Here is a 26,545-nt window from a genome sequence, read left to right on the forward strand (position 1 = left end):
ATACACATCCATCTCGACCCCCTAGTGTCAGTACACATATTTAGTTTTAGGACATTTTATAGTACTTACTTGCTCTATGAACTAAAATTAAATGAAATGCTAAATGCAGAACCATGTGAATGAGGAATGCTCTGTAATAATGTATTGAATGGATTGATGGGCAGTGTTCAGAAAACCTTCCTATATAAAGTCCTACACTTTCATTTGACATCTCAATGCTTAGCTTCAGAATGATTTTTCATGAGCAGCTGGCTGTACAATGTGTCAGCAGCAATTATGACCTTTTTAGGTCTGGCATTAGACAAGACATTCTGATTTTAAATAAATCATATATTATATGCCTCCTTATTGGGGTTCCAGTCAGCCCTCTTCATCCATTTGTCTATAGTTGTGCCACTCACATTTTTCTTCTACACTGGGTCAGCCCACTTCAGTCACTGGCTAACTTTACTGTGAGTATTGGTATTCTTTCTTTTCATTAGGAGCATATTCTTATGCAAAGTAGTTACCTTCAGTACCCGGAACTGCTATGGTGTTAGACCTGACAGCCTTAGGGTGGTATTCCCCCCGACATTTACACTTCCTCCCCCACTTTTCCCACCTCATTTTTGCTGGTATTAGGACTCTGTGCACTGCTAACCATTGCTAAAGTGCTTGTGCTCTTTCCCATAAAAATGATAATATTGGCTCATACCCCATTGGCATATTTAGTTTACTTATAAGTAAAGTGCACTACTGGTGCCCATGGCCTGTAAATTAAATGCCTTACTAGTGGGCCTACAGCACTGCTTGTGCCACCCACTTAATTAGCCCTCTAACCATGTCTCATTGCAGAGTCTGTGTGTGTAGTTTACACTGCCACTTCGACCTGGCAAAAGAAACCTTTTTATTCTCATAAGTCACCTCTAAGGTACACCCTGGACAACACAGAGGGCAGTGTGCAATGTATTTAAAAGGCAGGACATGTACTTTTAAGCTTTGTATGTTCTGGAAGTGAAAAACTCCTAAAGTCGTTTTTCACTACTGCAAGGCCTATCGCTCTCATTGGATACCATGTGGATTTTTTTTTATAGGTGTCATTTCCAATTGGGAAGATATAACCCCTTCAAGTATGGTGTCTCTGGAATGACAATCTAAAGTACAAACTTATAGCGAAGTCAGATTTTAAATTGCAATTCTGAAAATGCCACTTTTAGAAAGTTACATTGCAATAAACCTGAAGCACACCCTTCTTATAAATTCAGTCCTTTTTAACCATATTTCTCTCATTTGGCGTGCATTCACTCAAAATGCACTCCGTTCTGAATGTGCATGTCAGGAAATCAACAAGAAAATATGACAGGCGGTTTGCGAGTCAAAAAGAGTTGCACAGCCTTATTCACATTTGTGTTCAAGTAATCCACGTAATCAGTTATGTATTGCAGTTCATCCAATTTATTACCAAAGTATACCAGTCCTTATTCATCATGTCAAAGGTACATAGTTCCATTATTTTGTGCGTTTTTCTGCTCCAGAATTGCCCATCCGGGCCTATTCGTAGGCATATACTGAAACCTGATTCCTCCATCCCATTAAAATCCACCCAATGCATTTCGGTCCTCCTGGACCTTCGTCAGGGGTATCTATGGTAATTTAAAAATATGCATCAACTACATGCAATAAAAAGATATAGCAAAAAATTATGACAAAAAATTAATTAAATGACACACCCTTGATTTAATCAAATCTGTGCCTCCTTGAATGTACCCTATTTCATAAAACCTCTGCTCAAAAAAATCTGTAACACCCTCGTATAAACACCTACATCAAAATCAATATCTCTGGTTCTACTGATTTGATTTTTGTTATTTAGGTCTTGTTTTATTTTAAAGAGTCTATTTTTCAAATTCCTGGTTTGGGATCATTTTGTGTGGTGTTTTTCCTATTTTTACTGTTTGAAGTGTTGCACAAATATTTTACAGATAACCTGTAAGTTCAGCCTGACTGTTCTGTGCCAAGCCACCACAGGATGAGCACAGGTTAATTTAGGTTTTTCCTGCCTCTTACCCTGACTAGGATTGTGGTTGTCGCTTGATCAGGGCTAGTACCACAGTCAACAAGTAACCGAATTTCTAACATATGGCAGTGTGTGCATTTTGGGACCATAAGTTATTTCTGCTTTTAGTCAGTTTTTTTTATATTGGTGAGGGCCCAGCAGCTCTCACAACAATAACAAAAACCATGTTGAAGCAAAAAAGAATGTTTACAAAGCCAAAATACTGGCAGCCAACACCAGAGATATTGCCTCTTCCAATGCTTATTCCTTTTACAATGATCCAGATACTTAATCATGATGTCAGGAAACTGGTCAGCTCCTATTTTAATGAAACCGTGTTTTGAACATCGCAAGAGTTGAAACCTTTCCCAATAGAATTGTCAAAAGATTGTCCTCCCCATTTTTCACTTTCCAAATCCTGTAGCGTTTTGACACTCGCTGGTTTTTGTGCGCTATATTGTGTTGGAAGGTACTTTATGTGTGTTTGTGGAGATTTGGTAATCATATATTTTTTAATTGCATATATTTTTACCTATATTTTTACATTGTATATAATTTGTTTAAACCGGGTATGTTACCTTCTGGATTGTATGTATTTTATCTTGTGCTTTTATGGTTTTATTACATGAAAATGAATAAAGTTGATTGTAGATTGTGTTGGAAGATTTCAGGAACTCATGAGCTGCCACATTGAGCAATAAAGGTAGCTTCATTCCACAAAATTTATTTTCATGGAATGTAAATTATTTTCTACTGCTTTTGCTGGGGGTTCTACAAGGATTGGTGATTGCAAAATTCCCATGGGATACTCTGTGGAGATGGATTTGTTTTAGCCCAATTCCAGTCAATACCCCCAGATCCTGTAATCACTCATCTGAGTGTGTTTTAAGCCCGTCTTAGGTCAACAGAAGGGTCTGTTGAAGGTGCTCTAACTTGAAACATTAGATCATTTTTGCTAATCATTACAAATACTTGACAGTAAAAAAAAATTAAACCTATTTTCTTACCTTTAAAACCTTATTTTTACAGCAAGATAGATGTAAAGTATTACTTATAGCCAGTAAATCATATTTCATTAAGCAGTCAAAAGGTATTGTTATATCACAGTACACATGCAGTGGTAACATACAATTAAAACCCCAACTATTTCCAAAAGAAAATCTTTGGTTTAAAAATGTTTGCAAAATGCACTTTTAGTACTGATAACAAGCTTTTCAATCATTATTAGACTGAAACCAAAAATACTGCTTCTTGTTGTATGGGATAGCCTACCTTGAGTCAGCAGACTGAATTAGTTAGAACTCTTTTAGTTCTTCTTCCCAATGAATAGATCATAGAAGATGAATTGGGCAACTATGTGTGTGGTTAAATTGTCCTATAAGGCTGGTGTACATTGTTGAGAAACAAACTTACTTAATGACAGTTTGTATTAATTACTATGCCGCCAGAACAGAAATTACAGAATACAATATTAGGATTTCTTACGAGGCAGCGAATTTCACCACTCTTCGGAGTGATGTCATTTTACCATCCCATATCAAAGACAGAACAAGGTTCTGGAAGGAAGCACAACGATAAACGACCGCTTCAAAATTGTTGGTTTAAGTTGTTAGAAAGAGAAAGTACAAGCTGTATTCTTTTGAGAAATGTACCTTTGTTACAATTTTCTTTTGTACTCTCTAAAACAGTGATCAGAAAAGACTGATTTGAGCAAATTCTATCTCTTTCTGGTTTGAACACCATTAATAAATATGTCATAAATAAGAAATGCAGTGGACACACGAAGGCTAGCAATTCACTTTGGAAGAATGTTGATAATACATAAAAAATACATTTCAAATCAGTCATTGATAGAGAGCACTGATATCTGTTTTACAGATATGTACAATGATTGAGAATCAAGTTAGTGGGGTTTAAACTGGTCACAACCTCATCTCTAACAGGTTTACTTTATATTGTCTGCTCACTCACATACCCTATCCCTCACTGCCCTGACACTCCCTACCAGCTCATAACTTAGTGTTTTAAACCCTCTACAACCACTGTTCGTAGACACCCAAGCTGAATTTGGTTTTGTTCACCTTAGGACCCTGCACACTTTACCACTGCTAACCAGTACTAAAGTGCTTGTGTTCTCCCCTTAAAACATGGCGCAATTGGTTTACTCCCAAAAGGCACGTTTAATTTGCTTATAACTCCCAAGTAAAGTGATACAGCCTGTACCCAGTGACTGTATATTAAATGCTACCAGTGGGCCTGTAGCACTGATTGTGCCACCCACTTAAGTTGCCCTTTTAAACATGTCCCAGGCCCGCCATTGCCACCTGTGTGTGCAGTTTGAACTGCCATTTCGACCTGGCAAACTAAATCTCTTGTCAGGCCCAAATCTCCCTTTTTGATACACATAAGTCACCCCTAGAGTAGGCCGAACACAGTCCAGTGGTAAATGTGCAGTGTATTTTAAAAAGTTGGACTTTTACTCTTAAACATGTCATGCTCTGCCTAAGCACTCTCTCAAAGCGTTTGAGCCTAGCCTGTTGTGACCCCAAACAAGCTGGGACCAGGGCAGAGAGCAAGTGGATACTTGACTTCTCAGGGTGGGGGAAGTCTCTAGAAACTTCTCCTGCTTTAAAGTGGGCACCAGGTATAAATATTTGACCCTGAGATTTACTCTTCAGTAAACATCTGGCCCTGTGGAAGATTCAGAAGAAGGACTACTGTGGTACTTAGCTGCAAGAAGGATTGCCGCTCTGCTGCCCTGCTGCCTTCCTGTCTTAGTGAGAAGAAGTGGACCTGCATCGTGAACCCAGGACCACCTGTGACACCAAGGACTAGTCGGAAAGCCTCATGATTGAAACCTCAAACAGGACAGGCTCCAACCACCTTGAACCCAGCGCGTGGACTCACCTGTGAGTCCTGCCCTCCCCAGTGATGCCATCCAAGTCCTGGACACTTGGAAGTGTGCCTAAGGGTGCTCTGCAAGGCCATCTGTGGTCTGAGCAGAACAAACGCAGTGCAACACATCTCTTTGCAAGACTCTTCATCACAATCACTGCGCAATGCATCCTTGACTCAGAACTTTGCATTGCAACCCTGTAGCCCATTGAAACCACCACTGCACGACGCAGGACCTTGTATCACAGCCCTTAGCATTCCGAACCGCTGCTACATGATGCATCTCTATGCAGGACCTTGCATCACCACCGCCTTTGCCCAACGCATCTCCATGCATTGACCTCATACCACTACTGCAGCCACCTCAGAACCAGCTCTGCGTGACGCTTCTCCAACTAAGAATATCGCATTGCCTCTGCTGCACGATGCTTCCTCGACACAACACCTCTTATTGCCCTGCAACCAAGATTTAATGTACTTTGTTCAATGGTCCTACTTTGGTCCCTGTAGCTTGCCAGCACTCCATCATGGTCAGCCTGAACTTGCAACTTTGTACTGGTCCAGTGAGACCAGATAACCACAGTTGGCGCCATGTGCTTTTTGGTGCTATTTTTAGTTAAATATTTAAAATTACATGTCTCCAGTTCTACTGATTGGATATTTGTAATTTTGGTCTTAAATATTTTATACAATTTTACTCTATTGCCAAAATTGTGTGGGATTATTTTTTGGGGTGTTTTCACTTTATTGCTGTTTGAAGTTCTGCGTAAATATTTTACACATTGCCGCTAAGCCTGACCGCTTTTGTACCAAACTACCACAGGGCTAAACACAGGATAATTTGGGGTGTGCTTACCATGGCCGGTAACCAAATTTCCAAACCTCATTATCACATTTTACAAATAAACATCCTTCCCACAAGGTAAACCAATATTATTATCTGTCACCCAGGGTAATTGCACATATTCATTATTTACACCCAAATCTTCTGATCACATCTACAAACATATCTGATTAGATGATATGCATGAAGCGCTAAAGGTGCTCTCATGATCTCTGACTGACAAAAGCTAGCTTATATCTGTGAGTTTAACTGAGTCATCTCACTAATGGATTTGCACCCATCCCTGAAAAAGATGCTAATATAGAAAATATAGAGTCGCCAGCCCTAGGCAGTTTCCTATCTTTTACCAGAAGAGATTGGCAAATTAGTTCGAATTCCTTTAACTCAGAATCTATATTGCATAATATATACTCTATTCTTTCAACCTCAATCAAGATGGATACAAAATCTTTCTCAACAATCTTCTTGAAATGCCACTTCTCTCCTTCCCCCATTTTGAAAGCAGCTGATAAGTTATCTCTAAAATGCATTCTACATGACTATAGATCTGAAGCCAAACATCACTTGGAGATGGTGGACACCATTTGCTCTCTAAGTGTGGACCTCATGTTTCTTTAGACAACCGCGTAAAATGACTCCTCACAACTTAACATACATTTTCGCATTCTTCTAGATTGCTCAATCAGTTGCATGGATCAAGGAGCGTGTGGGAGATGGAGGCAAGTCAAAGGTTAGGTGGCAATTATTCAAACAAATTCCATTAAACATAAATGACCATAACTGATCCCCAACCATCCTTTCACTTGCATTGATGTCAATACACATTTCCTCTACCAACTGCACACTAAATAGCACCCTACTGCTGATAATTGCTCCTTCATCGATCTCTTATTGAAACTAATCATCAGTAAACTTACTCCCCCCTCTAACATCATGTTTGTGGGTGTCACGGCTCTTAGTACCTAGCATAAACCTACCTGATCCAACACTGCTCTACACCCACCCAGGTGAAGGGGGCTATTTTTGACCAAATTATTGTTAAAAAAAGGCTTCTCCATACTGTAAATTGTAACTCTGTCAACTGGTCTGATCATCTCCAAATCTCTTAATCGCTTTTTCAATCTATGTGTTGTGGATCGATCTTTTTTTTTAGGCTGTGTTTGTTTTTTGTTGTTGTGTTAACAAAGCATTTTTTGTTGGAGAGAGTGTTTTAGTTGTTTGGCTCCTGCAGTCATTATGAGCGAGAATGGTAGAGCAGGAACGGCATGTTTTGGCACACCCTCGATGTTTGTTTGCTTGTTCTGAGGGTCAATACTTATGCTACACTTCGCTAATACTTGGATTGCTTGCTCTTTATGTGGTGCCTACTCTGCATACCGCCAGTCCCTGCTACCCCTGTAGACCTGCGGTTCAAATAGAAGAGTTTTTGAGGACGGAGAGGGGAGTAGCACCCTCTCCTGTTAAAGGTGATAAGTGGATCATGTTGTATCTTAGAATACAAGAAGATAAGTGACTGGAAGTCTACAGCTAAAATACAGAGAGGAACCAATTTCACAAACGATTTTCAAAAATAGAAATATGCCAGCGCAGTCCTCTACATAAAGTCATTCGAGTCAAACACTCCAAAGTCCATAATAGATTCATATCTAAGTGAAAAAGGTCAAAGCATGCACTAGGTTGTTGCAATGTAATGGTATTGATGATACTACGAGCCTCTGGATTAGAGATCCTAAGATACCCCAGGATCTTTACTGGTATCTGCTCCATGCACAAAACCAGGAGAGTGGAGTCTGCTCTTGGGGAGGGAGCATGGCCTATGTTAAGGGCCGTTCTAGGGAGCGATACTTCATATGTACTGTGAACATGCATACAGATTTGACGATATCCGGGATATGAAAAACCTTAAGATACTATTGGTCTGTGGTATTCTGTTGAATAGAGTCCAAGGTGCATCTTACTCCTCACTGGCTTTTGCTTCCAGTTAATTTGCAGTTCAAGGTTAGGTTGGGACCGAAAAACAAGAGAAACAATAGGCTTTTTAAAATACCCTCTTTTATAAATGTATGTATTGTATTTCGTGCAGTGCAGCATATCCTCGGCCTTTGTGCACTAGTGTTGCTCAAAATGATACAAGAGTGCTGGCTGAATAACCCTACGATAACACAGATACACAATGGCCTCAGAGCTAGATGTCATATTTGCCTGGCAGATGTCCTTGGGAGAGGCAGGATTGGCTCGCTTGTTGAGCTGAGGGTGATTGTAACAAATGACAGGGAAAATAAGAGTCACATACAATGGCCTCAACAAAGGAAGCGAGCGGTGTGTTGCTGCATGATTCACATATATGAAATGTTGTTTAGCATTAGCTTCTGTTTAGTCGAAACATTTTAAAGAACTTGGGAAAATGTGAAAGAAATTGGTTTGTGAAGAACTTTAATGCAGAGAATTTTCCCACTTCCTATTGTCCCACATGTTCTGAAAAGGGTCACTTAAGTCGGTGAGGTTGACAAAACCAAACTGAGAAAGCAATCCATTTGTGGATGACTTTTAATTGGACAAAGCCATATACCTTTTGTTTGCATGTGTTAATGTGAACTAATATTGAAAATAATTGTAATTTGGTTAACGTTAATGTTGCCACAGCCCAAACCACTGACATTAAAACTACCCACGATACCCAAGTTTAAACCTATATGTAAGCTTCAGTCCATCTCTATGGTTACTCCTAACCTCTACAATTAACTGATAAATGTTACCCTAGCAGAACCTCACCCTTAAAGCATAAAAAAATCCATAGACTAACCTCAACCACAAAATTAGCATAATTGCTGAGGTATTGAATATGAACAATGTTAGAAATTGGGTTTCTGGTTGGCAAACGTAAGCACACTGTTAAAGGAGAAGCCACAATCTTAGTCCGGGTAAGCTAGATACACACTGAAAGATAACCTATGCTCACCTGCTTGGCACAGAGCAGTCTAAAGAGGCAATTTGTAAATTATTTGTGCAACGCACACAGTAACACAATGAATACACCAAAAAAAGACTCCACGCAGGTTTAGAAACACAGATTATTATATCCTGAACAAAACATGACCAAAACAACAAAACAAAAATCCAATGTACAGAAGGTGAGATATTGAATTTTATAGGAATAAATGCCATAAAGTGCTCAGAAGCAAGTAGCCCTAAAAAAGGTTACTTTAGGTAAAATCAAAGTTCGGGCCTACCTCGTGGGATTGCAGGTGGGCTACAGGACCAAAGTACCTTTCCTGGTCGCAAGCAACAGATGCGTTGTTCTTCTCCACGCAATGAAGGCGATAAATTAGTTCTAAAGACGGGTGTCAGAGTCGAGATGCATTGAGTGATGCGCCAGATTCTACTATGCAGTCAAGGGGATGCATCTATCTCACAAAGCTGCTGTGGCAGCGATACACTGTTTGATGCGGCAATCTCTGGAGGCAAAGAGCTGGTTCCGATGCAATGCACGATTTTTCTCCAGTAACTGGGTTGATGCTCTGGTTCTGTTACACACAGAGAGGAGATGTTGAAATCCATGGTTTAATTATCTGGGCCATTCCAGCGAGCCAGGCACAGGAGCAGGGAGAGAGACTTTGATATTCCTGAGTCTCAAGCAACAGGAGGCAAGCCAACAAGCCCTTGGAGATCACTTGGAGGGAAGGCAGAGTTCAGCTCTCCATCAGCAGAGTCAGAGAGCAGCAAGCAGCAGGGTAACAAATAGAAAAGCAGGCCTGCCAGATCAGCAGTCCAGTTGAGTCCTTTAAATAGCACAGCAATCCTTCAGACAGAGGTTCAGTTCAAGATCCAGAAGTTTCTGATTGCACGGGGGTCAGAGACCCAGCACTTATACCCAAAAGTGCCTTTGATGTGGGGGTGACTTCTAAGCAGCTCTCTGAAGTGCACATGTTCCCTTTTCAGTCCAGTCCTGTCTGGCACGCTACCTACGGGGGGTAAGCTGTCTTTTGTGTGGGGACAGGACACAGTCTATTCAAGTGAAGTTTCGCCCCTCCATCCTGCCCAGGCAAGGCCATCAGAATGTAGATGGGTACTCAGACATACCTATCGTTCCTGTGTTGGGGCTGTCTAAAGGGAATGCACAAAGTGTAGTTGTTGCCCACCCCAGCTGTGTATTGGAGAAACTGTTGGGCACAAAGGGCAGTAAGTGCAGAGAAATGCCCACTGTCTAAAATTCAAAACCTATAGGGGTTAAGCCCAACGGACCGGGGCCAGGTAGGGCTATTCAAAATTCAGAACACAAAACAATGAACCCGGCTCCGTACTACCGTACACTTCTACTACTCATGGAGTACCGAACAGTCAACTCTTTTATCTGTCCGTATTGAATTTTTATTAGACCATTCCTGTTTCTTATTAATTTAAAAATTGATCAAAACATTTTTTTGGACTGAAAAAGATATACAGACTTATCAAATTCACACATGAACTTACACGTATATACAATTCACATTAACATACGCTTAAAGACAAAAATGGACTTAGACACTGTGAAAAAGTTATTGGCAACAGCTTGCAACATGACAAAATCAGCAAATGAACTCATACATTAATCTGATGCAAAACACATTTTTAGGAAAATGTACATCATATACAAAATTTAGTAATAAACATGAAAATATCCAATGTTATGAACCACGTGTTATTCCAACTCCAGCATCAAAAGAATGTCTGAATAGTAGATAAATCCTTTATCCAATAGTTCTGAATAGTATATCAATCCTTATCCAATAATTTCCTTCAACGCTCGCCGCATTCAGAATTACCTAAATGCCTTCCAAAATGCCAACGCTTTTCAAGACCCAGGCGAATAGTACTGGGACTATCACCAGGACTTCACAACAACACCCCAGGTTCAAATGAATGATATTTTTCAGACAAAGGATTTCACCTCTCAATCTCTTGATACTAATGTCCACCCATAATACCACAACAGTAGTAATAAACATGTTTATATTCCTATCCACAGAATTTTCCCCTGAAGAAGGGACCTGTAAGTCCCGAAATGCATTGGGCTTATTGTTAGTCATGCTACGAGCAAAACGAAAAATGTTATTTTGTGAAATGTCACAGAAGAATACATTGTGTATTGTAATATGAAACACACAAAAAACTATTTTTCATTTACAATTGTGTTATGATTTAAGTAACCATTAAGAAGATATGGTTATTGTCAAAAAGATGTTGATTTCAATTATGGTGTTATGCTTATGTAAAATTGTATAATAACAAATACATGTGAAAGACTTCGGTTTACTTGTCTTGGCATAAAAAACTTGCTAAATAATCAACGTTCCAAACTTATAGTTTATTCGGAACAGTGCACACTACAACCAGGTCATTTACCTGTACACTTTACAGTTCATTTAGTGTGTGCCGTTAACACACCACAGTAGTGTAGCACCCGTGACCAAATTATTCCAAAAGATATAAAGCAAATTTGAGTGCACCTTCATTATTATCACGAAGTATCAGTACCATTTCAAACATATAGAATATGAAAACGCTATTCATCTCCAATCAGGAATTACAGCTTAAAAGTGTATTAAGGAATTGTAACCTATGGGAGGAGTAGGCCTCACAGAAGTGAAAAACGAAATAGGCTGTTTGACACTACTAGGACTGGCAAACATAAAAGGGCTTCCTAGGGCCTACTGTAGGGGCTACCTATCTATAATAAAAGACATGGCAAGTTGTTTTAAATGCCAAGTTGAAGTAGCAGTAAACTGCACACACAGACACTGCAGTGACAGGCCTAAGACAGGTTGGAAAGGTTACTTCTGTGGGTGGGACAACCAGTGCTGCAGCCCACTAGTTGCATTTAACTTACAGGCCATGGATATAGAGTATACCACCTTACAAGGGACGTACAGCTAAATTAAATAGGTCGATCAGGTAAAAAACCAATTACACACATGTTTAGAGAAGAAGCACATGCACTTTAGCATTAATTTGAAGTGGGAAAGTGCTCAGAGTCCTAAGGCCAGCAAAAAAAGAGTTCAGCAAATAGAGGAGGAGGAAGGCAGAACATTTGGTGTATCCCTTCAGAGAGGGCCATTTCCCAACATGACCACCCTTAAACAGCCTTAAGCCAGGGTATCCTAACCAATAACTTGATGGGCTTCCTTGGTTAGGGCGATAGAACCTGGACAATGGCCCACTACTGCAGGTGTACTTGCCAGTTCTACTCCTCTCTGAACCCTGTTGTATCCCTCTGTGTATGCACTCAGGGGCCACTGAACTAACCCATGGGTAATCCTTCTCCTTACCTGTGGACTCCATCTATGCAGCACCTAACTTTATCTTGCTCACAGATGCATCCCAGTAGGCAGATAGTCCCACCATGGCCAACAAGGTGATGTGGTCCATTCAACCCCTTGGGTCTGACTTCTGGCCCCAACCCAAAGAAAACAATGTACACAATGACACAACCAAAAGAGGCCACTCAGAGCTGTCAGTGTCAAGAGCCAGGTCCCTGGCACTTCAGGGGTCACTGTCCTCTGTGGTTTCTTAGATTGGGGGCAAGAGCCCCAGGTGCCTTGTACCTTTTTTGCCCTTCACCGCTCAGCAGTTCAGGGGTGGTATCCTGCAACTGGCCTTCCTACCCAGGGTCTATACTCTTGGGTTGTACAGGAGTCAGGGGTGAGTCCTTCCCCCCCTTGCACCTACATCTGGCATTCTGTGCCTCCATTTGACAGTGGTACCCCCAGAAAACTGAACTGTAGGGCGCCTGTGGCAGCCGCCCATCCCAGTTCTTCTGACACTGGGGGCAACTCATTCCCCAGAATGCAGTTAGTTGGCATCTCAGGACAAACTATGACCCTCCTCTGCGTCACCTCCCCACCCAACTCTAGAGACACCAGGATCATAGGGCAGAAAAAGTCCTGCACCATTGGCTGGAATTATTCTACCCACCTCACCAGTTTACTGCTTTGGGGAGGCTAGCTCTTCCACAACAATGATCCTGCTAGCCCTAGTATTCCTCAGAGCAGTGGTTGGGACCCCATTCACTCCCACCTGGTGGAAGTGTTGACTTCCACCCTAGGTATCACCAAATCACCCTCCGAGTCTATCTTTCAGCTGAGAGAGATCATGGCATGTTCTATGACCTGCCCCTGGGGATTACTTTCCCATAAAGTCACATTGGCCCACTGTAGGGTTTCCACCAGTGGGTGGCTTCTTTGGGCAGACAGAGTCCCCTGCTTGTGTCCCATTTGAGGACAATGAAAGCAGCGATGTTGGAAATGGGGCACCTGGGCTACCCCAGGACCTGTCTGGGTCCTGTTGGACCTCTCTCTCACTCTGTTGGGAGGAACCTGAACCACCCTTCTTGTGGTCACCCCATGGTACCTTTTTGGACACTCAGGAGCTGACCCAGATGTCTGAATCCTCTGCAAGCTTACTGGGGTCAGAAAGTGTATTCTCTACTAGGCGATGGCGCAGCTCAAAAAAACAAATATCAAGTATGTGAAATTAATTTGTACAGCCCTGAATAATCCTTTACTTTGTTGCCCCTCACCCAGCCCTTCTGTGCCTTACCAGCATTGTCTAAGCAGTCAACCTAGCTCTGTGTGGATAGCTTGTGACTGGCCCTGAACCTCTATTGGTATTTTGTAGGTGTCAGCCCAAACCTACTGGTTAAGATGACTGTCATAGCAGTGTAGCATGTCTGGTCCCCCACCTCTAGTGTAAGAAGAGTGTCCCTCCCCACCGTGGGCATGCACCGCCATAGTCTGCCACACCAAAACTCCTGTGAGACCCTGTGTACTCTTATAGCCACTTCATAGGCTGCAATGTCATCCCCCACCACATAACTATGCACCAAATCCTTGGGTATTCTAACCCTTGACTTATTTGGAGACACTGCAGGTATGCTGCCACCATCTCTGTTGCTTGACCCTACTTGCAGTGCTCTGATATCCAGCTCTCTGAAGATGAGTTCATGGGTAAGCTTCCTTCCCTCCATGGCCAGCCTCCTTTCTTCATGAGCATGCTTCAACCTGGCAAGCTGTAACTTAAATTTTCTTTCCTCCCTCCTGTCTGCCAGCTCCTCTGGGGATAGGTTCTTTGATGAGACACTGCTTCCTGCTCTGGTACCCACTACCGCTCCTTTCAAGTTGTTGCCCCCCCACAGGCAGCTATTTGAGACTCCAAAATCAGGTCCTCCTCCTCAGGAATATCCTGCTGCTCCTCAGAATGTCATCCCTTGCACCCTGGGTCTCAGCCCAAGCCCTCAAAGCTTTCTGCAGCTCCACCTTCAAAGTAAATCCCCTTGTAGAAACTTGAAAGTCTGTACAGAAATATTTCAGCTGCTGCACACTGTAGGATTCTAACCTGGCCAGGTCAAACTCAATTCCTGCACGTGCAGGTGTGGCATCTCCAAAGAGAGAGAGATAATTTAGCTAGAACGAATCAATCAGGTACAATTGAAAAAAAAATTGGAATGGTCTAAGTACAGAATTGTAGTGAACAATGAGTTACTATATGGTGTTGCACGAACACAAGCCCTACCCTCACCGCTGACCACTAATGTTAGTAATTTGGTTTCTGGTTGGCAAAGGTATGCACCCTGTACAAGCAGAAGCCACAATCCTAGTCAGGGTAAGCTAGATACACACTGAAAGATAGCCAGTGCTCAGTCTTAAGTAGCTTGGCACAGAGCAGTCAGGGGTATCTAAAGAGGCAATGTGTAACGTGTTTGTGCAACCCACCAACAGTACCACAATGATACACCAAAAAAGAATCCACAGAGGGATAAAAAATAGATTATTGTATTCTGAACAAAATACGACCAAAATGACACAAATCATAGTTGAGATATTGAATTTTTAAGGAATGTTGCAAGGTGACAAAAACCTTAAAAAATAATGGAAGGCACAGACTCCTCTTGGCAATGCAAATTCAGCTATTTACTGTCACGCCAGGGAGAAAGACCTTCAACACACACAGGCCGGACTGCACCACAGTCTTTCTCAAATTGTTGCTTGCAGGCAGCTTTTTTTATACATGATTGTACAATGGTTTATTACAAACAGTAAATAATAATTGACCTGCAAGTTACAGATTTAAGTTGGAAAAAACAGTTAAAGATCTGTGAACCAATAACCCCAGATTCTGACCCAATCCATTACACAATTTTTATTGCACTACCAACAATGCTTGATACATGAAACATTCTTCTGTACTTGACTGTTTGTGCATTTTGGTAAATGTAATTTAAGTGAAGTGTGTGCTTTCAGCATTGCACTCCTAAGACCTCCGTGTGCTCTTATCTAATATACTTGCCTGCACCCATTGTCGAATCAGGCACCTTTAGACCTCTGTGTGCTCTGGGATAAATTAATTTCCTGTGCTCACTGTCTAATCTGGCCATGATCTGTTTGGAGGTGTAAAGTGCATGCCGGTGGACTTGTGTGTCAAAATCTTAATGCTTTCGAACTTACTAAACACAAGTTGGCCATTAACTGAAACCCTCTTAAGTTTCCTATTCCAATGTGCTCTCAAGTAAACCTTTTACCTTAGTCATGTCAGTGCAAGGTTTGGGCCTAAACTGGTTTTTAACCACAAACAGCTGTGTTTTTTCTTCTTATGTTTGTTGTTGTGTCATATTCTTGTGTGTTAAATTTTCTTTGGTGTATTTATTTTTTTACATTTCCTACAACATTTCCCCCTCTAATTGATATTTCAACTACTTCGTCTAGACCTTGGCCTTTACTAGCCACTAAGTGGTAGAAGTTGCCCTGGGAATCCACTACTGGCATTGATGTCCTAACTGGGACCATCCCACCCTCCTTTGCTCCTATTCTCCTACAACATACTAGGATTAATCATGCTACCTTAGCAGTAAGACTACAATAGTTGGCAACAAGGCACCTTACAGTCCCGACATCCAGGATGGCAGTGATAAAACCCAATCACTAAACCATTTTCTTTTGCAGATTATGCAGTGTCTATAGAGCCTCTGATAAAGTCCTATTGTCTGCATCACTTACTGGCATAAAAGTGCAGTACGCTGTCCCAAATTTCTTGAATATCCCTCCTTGCATGGCTGTCATTTGGTCCAGTACATAGTGATCCTGCATTACCATTTATAGTATGTCATGAGCTCTTCCTTTATAGCGTTGAAACCGTTGTTGGTAGTATTTATGGTTTTCAAGAGCTCCCACCACATTATCTGGTGCCAACGGCTGTTGCTTTAGCTTGAGGAAACAACAGAATGCTCCCAAAGAATATCTGTGCATCGTTGAACAGGCTCTCTTGGGGAACATCATTCCAAGTGCTTGTGCCATAAGACTCTGCAGTTCTCTTCCTTCGGCTATGGTGTACCAAGGTCGCTGGACGGATCATGGGGAGTTTGTGCAAGGTCGACCCGTTGATGGCAGAAATTACCAAAACTGGAGCGTGCAAAGTCAACAAGGAGCAGGTTCCACCCCAATGTGGTTATAACTGGGAATACAGCAGTTCTTCGCACTGCTGGCAAAAATCCATGAGGCTGGAGGTGACACCATGCATGTCGACGTGGTAAACTGTGATTTAACAGCCAATATGCTGCCCCACGCTAACAGTGCCATTTCGTGAAACACAAAGAAGCAGAAATTAGTCTCATGAGGAATTCTTTTGATATCTACCCACATGTAGTGTGAAATGTTTTAATCCCAGATAAGCGTATGCTTCCCTATTGCTTCCTGACTAACATCAGTGCCATGCCATAAAGACAAAGCCCTATAGCGAAATTCAACATTGGGGTGCCATTTATCATGGGCAAAGACTGAACCTTGACTCTAAATCCTGGCCTATGGACACAATCTGGGGGTAAGGGGTTTATGAAATAATTGTTACACTCGGCGGGCAGGCGTGTTACTTCTAAGAATCATAAATCTAGGACCATCTGTGTCCAATCTGCAGTGGCAGGATGGCCTGTCATACATGATATTTCATCCCTGATGTCCTGTTTATCTGTAACACTGTATAGTACTTCCACTACTGAGTCATATTTGTTGGCATTGATTAGGAAATGCACTATTCTAATGTGTGAACTGCTTTTTGGCCTTAATCCTACACAAGTAGATGTGTAATAGACATAGAGTTGTACTTGGGGGAACTTCTTTCGTTGAGTGCAGGCTATCTGATCCAGTAGCATGAGTAATTAGGGAGCACACAAGGCAGGATTCATTAGTGTTTTCTGAACTGATGTCTGACATTGGCTTGTACCATATATTATCTGACAAGTGAGTGCATGGGCTTTATGGGTCATATTGTATTAGAGAGCTCTCATCGGACATGAAAGACACTGGAGCTAAAAGGTGCGTTGCTATTGAAGAGCAGAAAGGATAGAACTAAACGACAAAAAAGAGACATAAAAATAAAAAAACATATCCTTTGTGTTGTTCTTTCAATAAAATAGTCCAAAAGCAGAGGTGGAGGGGGGCGCTTTTATGATGACAATCTTTGTCCCCGCTTGTGTTCCATTTACATTGTTCATGATGTTTGGTGAGGTGCTGGGTTTAGGTGGACATGGCTGCAGTGAAACCAGGGCTTTTCACCTTTAGGGCTGTTGGGGTGAACACGGTAACTGTGTAGGGGCCCTCAAATCGCTTGTCTCTCCATTTGTGGGCAACATTTCTTATAAATTCTTGATCTTCCATGTGTACATCTGGGAGGTCATCATCAGTGGTGGCATGCTTCTTCTTTTTCTTGATTACCTGTTTGGAGATGAATCTTGCACATTTCATTAGTTCACACAAATACATGTGAATTTCAGCATTCAAGATTTCTGCTGAGCTCTCTCCCTGTACTTTACTTCTCGTGGCAATCAATAGATCTGCCTGTCACTCTTTGATGGGTTGTCAAGTGATGTTCTGAACTTGGTGTATTCGTAAGGGCAAAGAATGCTATTGGCAAACGGTATCACTTTTTCTTGTGCAATGTAGCACATAACTTAATTTTCTTACTCTTCAAGAGGCAGTTAAGCGCTCGACAATACCATTACTTTGAGGGTGGTACATGGAGAACAACTCATGTTTTATTCCTGACTGTGTGGTAATTTGCACAAATATTGTAATGGAAAAATGAGTGCCCTTGTCGGATCTTACCGCTTCTGGAATTCCCCATTGTGGAATGACTTCCCGAATTAGGAATGTAGCTGCTGATCTAGCATCAAGATGGATGCTTGGCTCTGCTTTAATTCATAAGGAAAATAGGCAGACCATCACTATGAGGTACATGTAGTTACTACACCTATCAATTATAGCCACAAAGTCCAGATTGAAGGACTTTAAAGGGACCTTGTGGTTGTAGAATGGTGGAATTGGTCACTTTTAGGGTGGGATTATGGAAAAACTGCTGACAGATGATAGAGGTTCCTATGCATAACAGGACTATTGTCTGACTTAAGAAAACCTCCCCTGCTCCAATGCATGATGCTAGAATGCACAGTGGTTGTTACATAAGCTGAATCTGAATATATTGTCACCATTTCTGATGCCCCTAACTTAAAGGCCCCTATTAATGCTGTTAATTCTGCTACTTGGGCGGAATAATGTGCTGGTAATGTCAGCTGCTCTACTATATGCAATGTATCAGAGGAATCATGCTGTTCTACTTTGACTACTGCTGTACCTATGAGTTTGTTTCCTCTCTCATGGTCATAGTGGAAGAGCCATCAACAAAATAGACAGTGCTATCTGGTATGGGATCCTCCACTGTGTGACTTGATTTATTGGAATACAGGTTGCACAGTCATGTGTATCATCCTCAGAGTCTAATATTGGGTGGGCAAACAATGGCAACTGTTTTCTTGGGATCATCATCAAACAGTTGGTCACCCAAAATTTCCCTAACCATTTTTCCTGGCTCAATGAAGATGATTTTGGTCTCTGGCTATCAGAGCACCATAGATTGGTGTTATTTCTAAAGCCTCACTTCGCAATAATAATTCAGCATCAGACATCCACGAGTCTTACCCTTGTTGAGAAAAAGGAATTATTTGAGTAACTTAACATCTTTTTCCAGTAACTCTAGTGTCACTGCTATAATGGTGTATATTGCTGTAGTAAATGCCTACATATCAGGGGGTTGTGCTCCAATCAGGTCTCTGGTGGTGGAATCTACCCTTAATGCCATGAGTCTGGAAGATGAATCTCCAAGGGTGGAACAAATCATGGCACCATCAGATTAAAAATAAATGGTCATATTTAATTTGTCCATCAAATCTCTTCCTAACAGATTAGCTGGTGCAGCTAGAGACAGCCATCAATGTGCCTCCCTCCTACTTCCATCTCTACTGGTTTGGTAAAAGGAACCTTTATCACTTCCCCAGAGAATCCCTGAGTGTCCATTGATCTGTTGGAAATCGGAAGGCTGCCCTTTCTAATACAGGATTTAATTCCTCCTGTATCCATGAGGAATGCATACCTTTTGTCATTGATAACTACCATCACAGTGGGTTCCTCAAATGGCCTGTGCATTACTGACAAGACTTGACACATAGAAACATTCTCTGATCACCCTCATTGTGTATATCATCCCACAGAATTCATCTGGAAAGGATTTCCTCCTATCACAACTACACCTCCTTGTCCACTTTGAAGTGGAGTCCCCATTATGGGTGCTTGGTAGTTTTGCTGAGGCAGTCCCTGCTGTGCTTGAGGTATAACTGGCGGCTGTGAACTTTGTGAGGGTGTCTGAGGCACATATATGATTTATGGACTTGGTTGTGTCTGTGCTGCCGTGCTTCATTGCTGATTATAAACCTCTACTCTTCCATTTTGCTCATCCCATCTTTTAGTTTTGCTGTCTCTAATAAAATCACCACGCCTCTGACAATAATGATATGCCTAATCCCTCCATGGAGGACCCATCCTACCTCTCTCCATTCTTTCTCGTCCTCATCTAGTATTTCTCTGCATCCTTATATCATTCTGCTACAGAGGGTACTGTTGTTGAGTGGTCCCTGGGACCAACCCCACAGACATTGCAGTCATCTGAGTAGCAGCTGCCACTACAGCACCTTCCATTGCTCCTTTCTTTGCCAATTTCTGATGCACTAATGTGGCTGCTGCTTTCTCTTCCATTTCCCATTTGTTCCTATCTTTCTCTTGCTTTTTCTTGCAAAAATGGATTTGATGTGCTTATATCTCTGTCCAGGGTTTGGCTTCCAGTGCCACTATGTTACCTAGGGTGCCTTGCACATCGGAAGGCAACCCTTTCTCAACTACATTATAAAATAACATGGCATTGCCTCCTGTCACTTCTAGGGGTGGGTGCAATTTGCGTAGTCGTGCTATGCAAAGCTCCGCAAAACGGTAAAAGATCTCCGCGAGCACGCAAAAATTCCACGAACACGCGGAATTGCTTTTTCCGCCCGTTCGCAATGCTTTTTCCCTGTTCACGAACGCTGTTTGCATGCTCGGGGGGAAATATCTTGCGAACACGCATTTTGAAAGCGCGAACAAGCAAAAAATTCCACGAAGCCGCGGATCGCGGAATTTTTGGCAATTCCGTATTCTCCGTAGAATGCAAAATTACCCAAATTCCGCGAGCGGAACGGAATTCACAGCCCAGGCCTAGTCACTTCCCAGCCCTGACCTACTTCCTGGGTCCACTTTTCTTACATCCTCTTAAGTAACTGTGTGGGATCCTCATTTGGCTGTACTACCTTAGCCATGAGAGATCCAATGTCGGACCTATCAGAGTAAATTTTTCTCAGCTGATCCCACACCACTTGTCTAACCAAAGTAAATGGAGGCGCATCATATCTAGTCTCTGTGAGGGTATCGTTCCTTACTCCAGCCTTTTGAAATACAGTGTCGGTTTCATCTCTTATGAGGGAACTAAGCAGACACGTATGTCCCCTATTGCTAGGGTGATACCGACGGGTTTTTTTTTTTAATGCTCTAATCCATTTCTCCTGCACTCTGTAAGCAGTGGCAATAACTTTCTGAGGTTCTCCTTGTCCATCTGTGGCCAAGGAACATAATGTGGTGCCACAGGTCCCTTGTGCATCAGGGGCATCTGATGCAAGGGGGTGGTAGAGCACTGTGTGTTTTGCCATCTGGAGTATTTCTGCCATACACTCAGACATTTTCTTATGTAGGGGTAATCACAGTCTGGATCTCCCTCACCAAATAGAATGCAGTCTTCAGCATTTGCCATATCACATGGGTCAACAGGTTCTTCTTGTGGCCATGGACTCATTTGTGGAGCTAACCGCTCAGTCCAATCTATTAGATTATCTACATAGGTACCACACGGTACCAGCTATTCTTTGCGTCAGCCATGATTTCACTAGAAGTGAGATCTGTGCTGCATAACATTGATTAGGCACTCATTTGTTACACTGGTCTGTCGTGGAGTGTCAATCTTCCTCTAGCCTGGCTGGATCCCATCCTGGAGTTTGGCTGGCCATGGGTACCTTGGAATTACAACCGCTCAAGCTCTGTCTCTAGAGTTTTCCTAATTCTAGAAAGCATATCCTGCTCTCTTTCCCTCATGTCAGTAGGCTTAGACAGTCTCCTTGCACCCTTTCTGTAGTCCAAACCAATAAGAAGTTTCTCTTGGATATCAACATCTTAAGTAGGATGCCTCAGCTCTGGGGTTTGAAGCATTTCACCCATGCTCTCCCTACGCTGAGATATAGATTCTATTCTATCCGTTAATCTCCCACAACTTCCCTGAGTTTGACCTGGAGAGTCATTCTGATTCCCCTCTCTCCTCACTTCACTTCCATCTCTCCTACTTTCACTGCGTGTTAGCCATTCTTGCACACTTCCTGGTGAGACTATGAAGCTCCCCTTCTCTTTTCGCCAAGGGGAAAACGGTCTTTAGTCTTTCTATGTTTCTGCTCTCTCTCTTGAGATACTGGCCATAGTGCCATACCTACAGCCCTAAATACCTAGTCATCCCACCTTGCATCCTCTGCATCTCTTCGCTATGGGGTAGATACTCGCTCTCTAATTACTCTTCCTGTGTTGTCCCTTTTCTGCAGCAAACAAGATTTTGCTGACGATATATATGACTTGTCATCACTATAGTTGTCCTGAAAATTGGGAGTCACCTACCCTTGTTTGCTAACTAGGTGTACTCGCATTGCTTTGGCGTTCATGGGGTGAAATTAGGGGTAACCTTTAGAGAATGTGGGGGGGTTTCAATTCCGGGTTTCTCAAATCCCACTGCAACTTCTTGTAGTTGCACCAGTGGGTAGATACTAGGTACATTGGGAGAGGGGCTCATAGGATCATCTGTTGGTTGGGGAAGAGACAGAGTACTAGGGGTACCTTTTTTTGAGAAGTCCCTTGACTTTTTGCAAAAGACTCGCCATAACATTACAGCAGCTTCTCTTTTTTGTATTTGGCTCCTGCATATTTACTTCTGAGGTACATAATAACAGCCTCAAATATTTTATTATCGAATGTTCCATCTTTTGGCCAGGGATACATATGTTTTTGGGTGGCGTTAAACCACTATAGGCTATACTTTTTAAATGTTTTCTTTTCAATTGGAAACATGTTCTGCATATGCTCTAGGGGAGGCTCCATGATTAAGCATATTTTTAATAATTTGCTCATGTAACCTTTTTCTACCAGTCAAATATCACTTATTTCGAAAAGTTTGCACGAATCTTAAAAGCAGGAACATGTATCTACTTTTCTGACTTATCACTTATGCAAAGTGCATTAAACTCTTACATTTTGTTTCCCCACTTATACGGGGCACATTACAGCCTGCACAATGATTCTTTCAACAGTATGAGGATGACATTTTTTTTCACAAAACACGCATTAAAAAGATTACTAAGCCAGCCCTACATGGAACTGAATCCTTTTGAGGCTGAAACAGTATTATATTGCGATTGGGTTTTGTGATAACAACATTGACTAATGTAGTTTAAAAAAGGAAGGACATGGCAGTGCTTGAAAACTTATAATAATGCATTATGAACTGGGTATTATTTTATCAATGACCCACTCGACAATGTTATTATCAAAATATTAGGAATATACTGTTTAAGAGTAGGGGATTACTAAAACATGTGAACTGATCTCCTATGTTTTAAAATTAGAGAATTGTGAAGAACATAACATGAATTGAGAACGAGCATGTTAGTTCTTCCTCACTGTCATGTAACTCAGCAGTACTTAAACTTATAAGCAACTGATCCTCATTTTGGCATATGATTAAGACCGTCATTAGGTCGAAACACGCAATGCTGATTTGCCGGTACCTGCGGAATAAACAACTTTGTTTTATTTCACTCCTGACTGGAGGGCTTGCTTGCTCACACTGTGAAGGCTGTGTGAGACTGCATTTGGAATATATATATATATATATATATATTAACTACTGGCGGTCGCTAGTAGGTAGTTATAGTTAGGACCAAGTTTCCATAGGAAGAGCATTTTTTGTTTTGCTTATAACTTTGGCGTCGTTTGATGAATCTTCATGACATTTTCCAAACTAATTCTTTGTTCATATCAGCTCCTGGGAAGTTTGGGGGTGATTCGTCAAGGGGGGGCCGAGAAAAAAGGGGGATTACAAAACTTGTTTTCTCGATGTTAATTTCCATAGGAAACTTTAGAAAAGGCTACAGATCGAACGGGACAACGGAATTACCCCAAATTTGGCAGGGAGAATGGTCTTGGTCTAGAAAGTACGCTTTTGTTTATTTGGTGTAAATCCGTTCAGTAGTTTTTGAGAAATATCAAAATTTACAGATATCAAAATTTGGGAATTTTGCCATCTGATTGGCTGAGGCGGTACGAGCACGAGCTTGCTGCTTATTGGTTGTGAGCGCTGCGAGCGGTTGCAACTAGGAAGTGTTGACCGTCATTTTGTGATTCTGTCGAAGCGAGTAAGGGGAAAAAAGGGCGGAAAAAGTGGGAAAGAGGAGGGTAGGAGCACTGTAACCTCTGTAGGGTGTTTAGGGTGTGCTATAGACAGGGTGTGAAGCGAAGTATTCCCCCCTAGTGGTGTGAAAGTGCTGGGTTACGGAAATTAAGTGAGGTATTGACTAGAGTCTGATGCTGCTAAGGTGAGCTGGTGCGGGAGTCGGGGATTAAAGCGTGAGCCCAAATTGTGTGTCTTATGGCGTGAAGTCATGTGCCGTGGACGCTGCACTACACCTGTGGAAGTAGTATCAGCATTAGGGGTGGGCGGAATTTGCGTAATCACGTTACGCAAATCTTCGCGAAAACGTTAAAAATCTCTGCGAAGACGCGGAAGTGCTTGTCCCGCCTGTTTGCGATTTTTTTGCGTGATCACATTGGAAATATGTCGCCAACTTGCCCATGCGGCCATCTTGTTTTCACTTTTCCCGCCCGCTCATGATGCTATTTCCTGTTCCGGGTCACGCAATGCATGCTCGCGCCCGTTCTTGATAGGTATTTCCTGTTCGGGAACGCTTATTACGTGTTCGCGACGCTTTTTGCGTGCTCGAGGGGGAAAATATCTTGTGAACTTGCCCATGCGGTTGCAATGGGCGCGGCCATCTTGTTTTTCACTCTATAGCTATGGTTCTGGAGCCTGCTTTTCAATCCTCCCTCTATCTTTTCAATCCTTTGTTTCTGAAAACTTTTTTTTAATCTTTTTTATTTATTATCTCTCTCTCTATTTTCCTGATTCTATATTTTTTGTTTTTGTCTACTTTTTGTGTGTTTTTAACTACTTTTTCACTCTTTTTCTATTACCTGCTGTTTTCATTTCTTTTACTTACTTTTTTAATTTTTACCTTTTCTTTTCCGCCCCCGCCTACCCCAGAACCATGGCACAGGGCCACAGGGTGCATCGCAGCCAGAGTCGTGACCGCCTTCCTTGCGGAAGGTGGCGCCCACAAGGGGTGCCGGCATAGGCCTTTTTTTGTGCAGCCCCACCTCCCCTTAACCCTGGCAGCAGGTGGCAGGCCTGGGTCCGGGTACGGGCTCCGGGAGCGTCGGCAGCAGTGGGGAAAGGTACGCCGGGCAGTGTTTCGCTGCTCTGGTGTCCGGCGCAGCCAGAATCAGTTGATGCACCGGTGGTCCAATATCCTGGACCTGGAGCAGGACCTGCTGGACCTGCTAGGAGTGGAGGTCCCGGGTCTTGGTGAGTAGCTATTTAATTATTACTACTTTGGTGCCGATTCCGATCCGGGTCGGAAAGCACCCTGACCGAGCCGGATCCGGAGTGTTTTCCGACCGAGCCGGAGTCCTGCAGTCCGACCGAGCGAGTACAATGCGGCCGTTTGCTATTGGACTCGTTTCGTCGAACTCCCATAGAAGTCAATGGGAGCCGGTCGTACGGCGTGTACACAAGCTCCCATTGACTGAATTTGTACGTCGCGGAAAAGTGAGCCCCCTACAGTGAGTACGCGTCGGTACCATCCGCACCATACATGCCTGTGTTCGGGGGCCCTTGGGTCTCCCCCTGTGTCGAGTCGTAGGACTGCGGGTGACAGGGGGTCCAACGCGGACCCCAAAAGGCAACCACCCGGGCAATTTGCGAGCCGGACGCTCCAGCTCGCACAGGCTGTGCGACGCTTGCATCGTACTGGCTCGGTCGTGAATCGCATCCATTGCACGCCACGGTTAGCTTACGACCGAGACGTAAGGAAGGGTTCGGACCTGGAAACGACTCGGTCGGTGAATTTCATGTAGCTTGCATCGTACTTGCTCGCTCGTACAGCTGTACGAGTCAGGCGGAAAACACGCGTACGGCTCGTAGTTTTTCCGGCTGGATCGCGTTCGGTGCCGTTCCGACCCGGATCGGAATCTGCCCCTTTGTGTCTGTTCTTCTGCTCTCTGTTATATATTGCGAATATATTTTTTTTCCAACCAGCTAGAATTCTGCTGCTTACATTACAGGTAATTTACGTTTAAAAGTCTTCCGTGATTGTTATGACACAGGTGCTCTGTGCTACTAATCTTGTAATTTGCAAATTTGCGTTTGCGCTCCTTTTGCGTGATTATTTAAGAGTTTATTTTAGAAAACTTAAGTTAGGTAATGCTAGAGTGACTCTAGTTCTTCCTTTGTCCTGTCACTAAGAGATAGGTGTGGATTGATACTTAGGTTTAGTTACTTATTTTGAGTTTGTAATTTTTTAGTGGTCTGCATGACGCCCCCTCTGTTAGGTCACGTGCTGCTGAGTGCTGCTAGTGCTTACCCCAGTCCTTAGTAGAACCTTTTGTAGTTTGTTCATTGAGTGGTAAGAGGCTTAGCACTAGCAGAACATCAGCATCAACCAACCAACAATTTGGTGTGTGCAAAAATGCAAGCATGTGTCCTCCATTTATGCATTTTTGAGGACTAAAAGAAGTGGAAATGCTTACTTAATGTACAATTGGCACGCCTGGAATAGGTGGGCTAGGTCAGGTGGTACGTACTACTTAGGCTTAGTTAGTATTCTGGAATCAGAATGGAACACTGGATTAGTGTAGATAAATAATAACTAGTCGGTCCGCGAATCCCCCGATACTACTTGTCGACCAGATTAGATAGGTCAATTTTGTTGCAATTGTTGTTTACATAAATGTTTTTTTGACAGTCTTTTAAAAATATTGTATTTGTTTCACACCAATTATCAATGTTTGTCTCTTTCTTTCTTATATCTTTCATGATCAAGACCCAGGGGCAAGAAGACGGGGTCAGAGTCGGCAGGAGCAGTTCTACAACACCAAGGACAGGAGGACCAGAACAAGGGCTCTTCTGCTGGCCCAAGTAAGTCTTCCTGTTTTTAATATTAATAATTCTTATTCAGTAACTTTTAC

Source organism: Triturus cristatus, chromosome 4_1 (genome assembly GCF_964204655.1).
Source record: "Triturus cristatus chromosome 4_1, aTriCri1.1, whole genome shotgun sequence".
Classification (NCBI taxonomy): domain Eukaryota; kingdom Metazoa; phylum Chordata; class Amphibia; order Caudata; family Salamandridae; genus Triturus; species Triturus cristatus.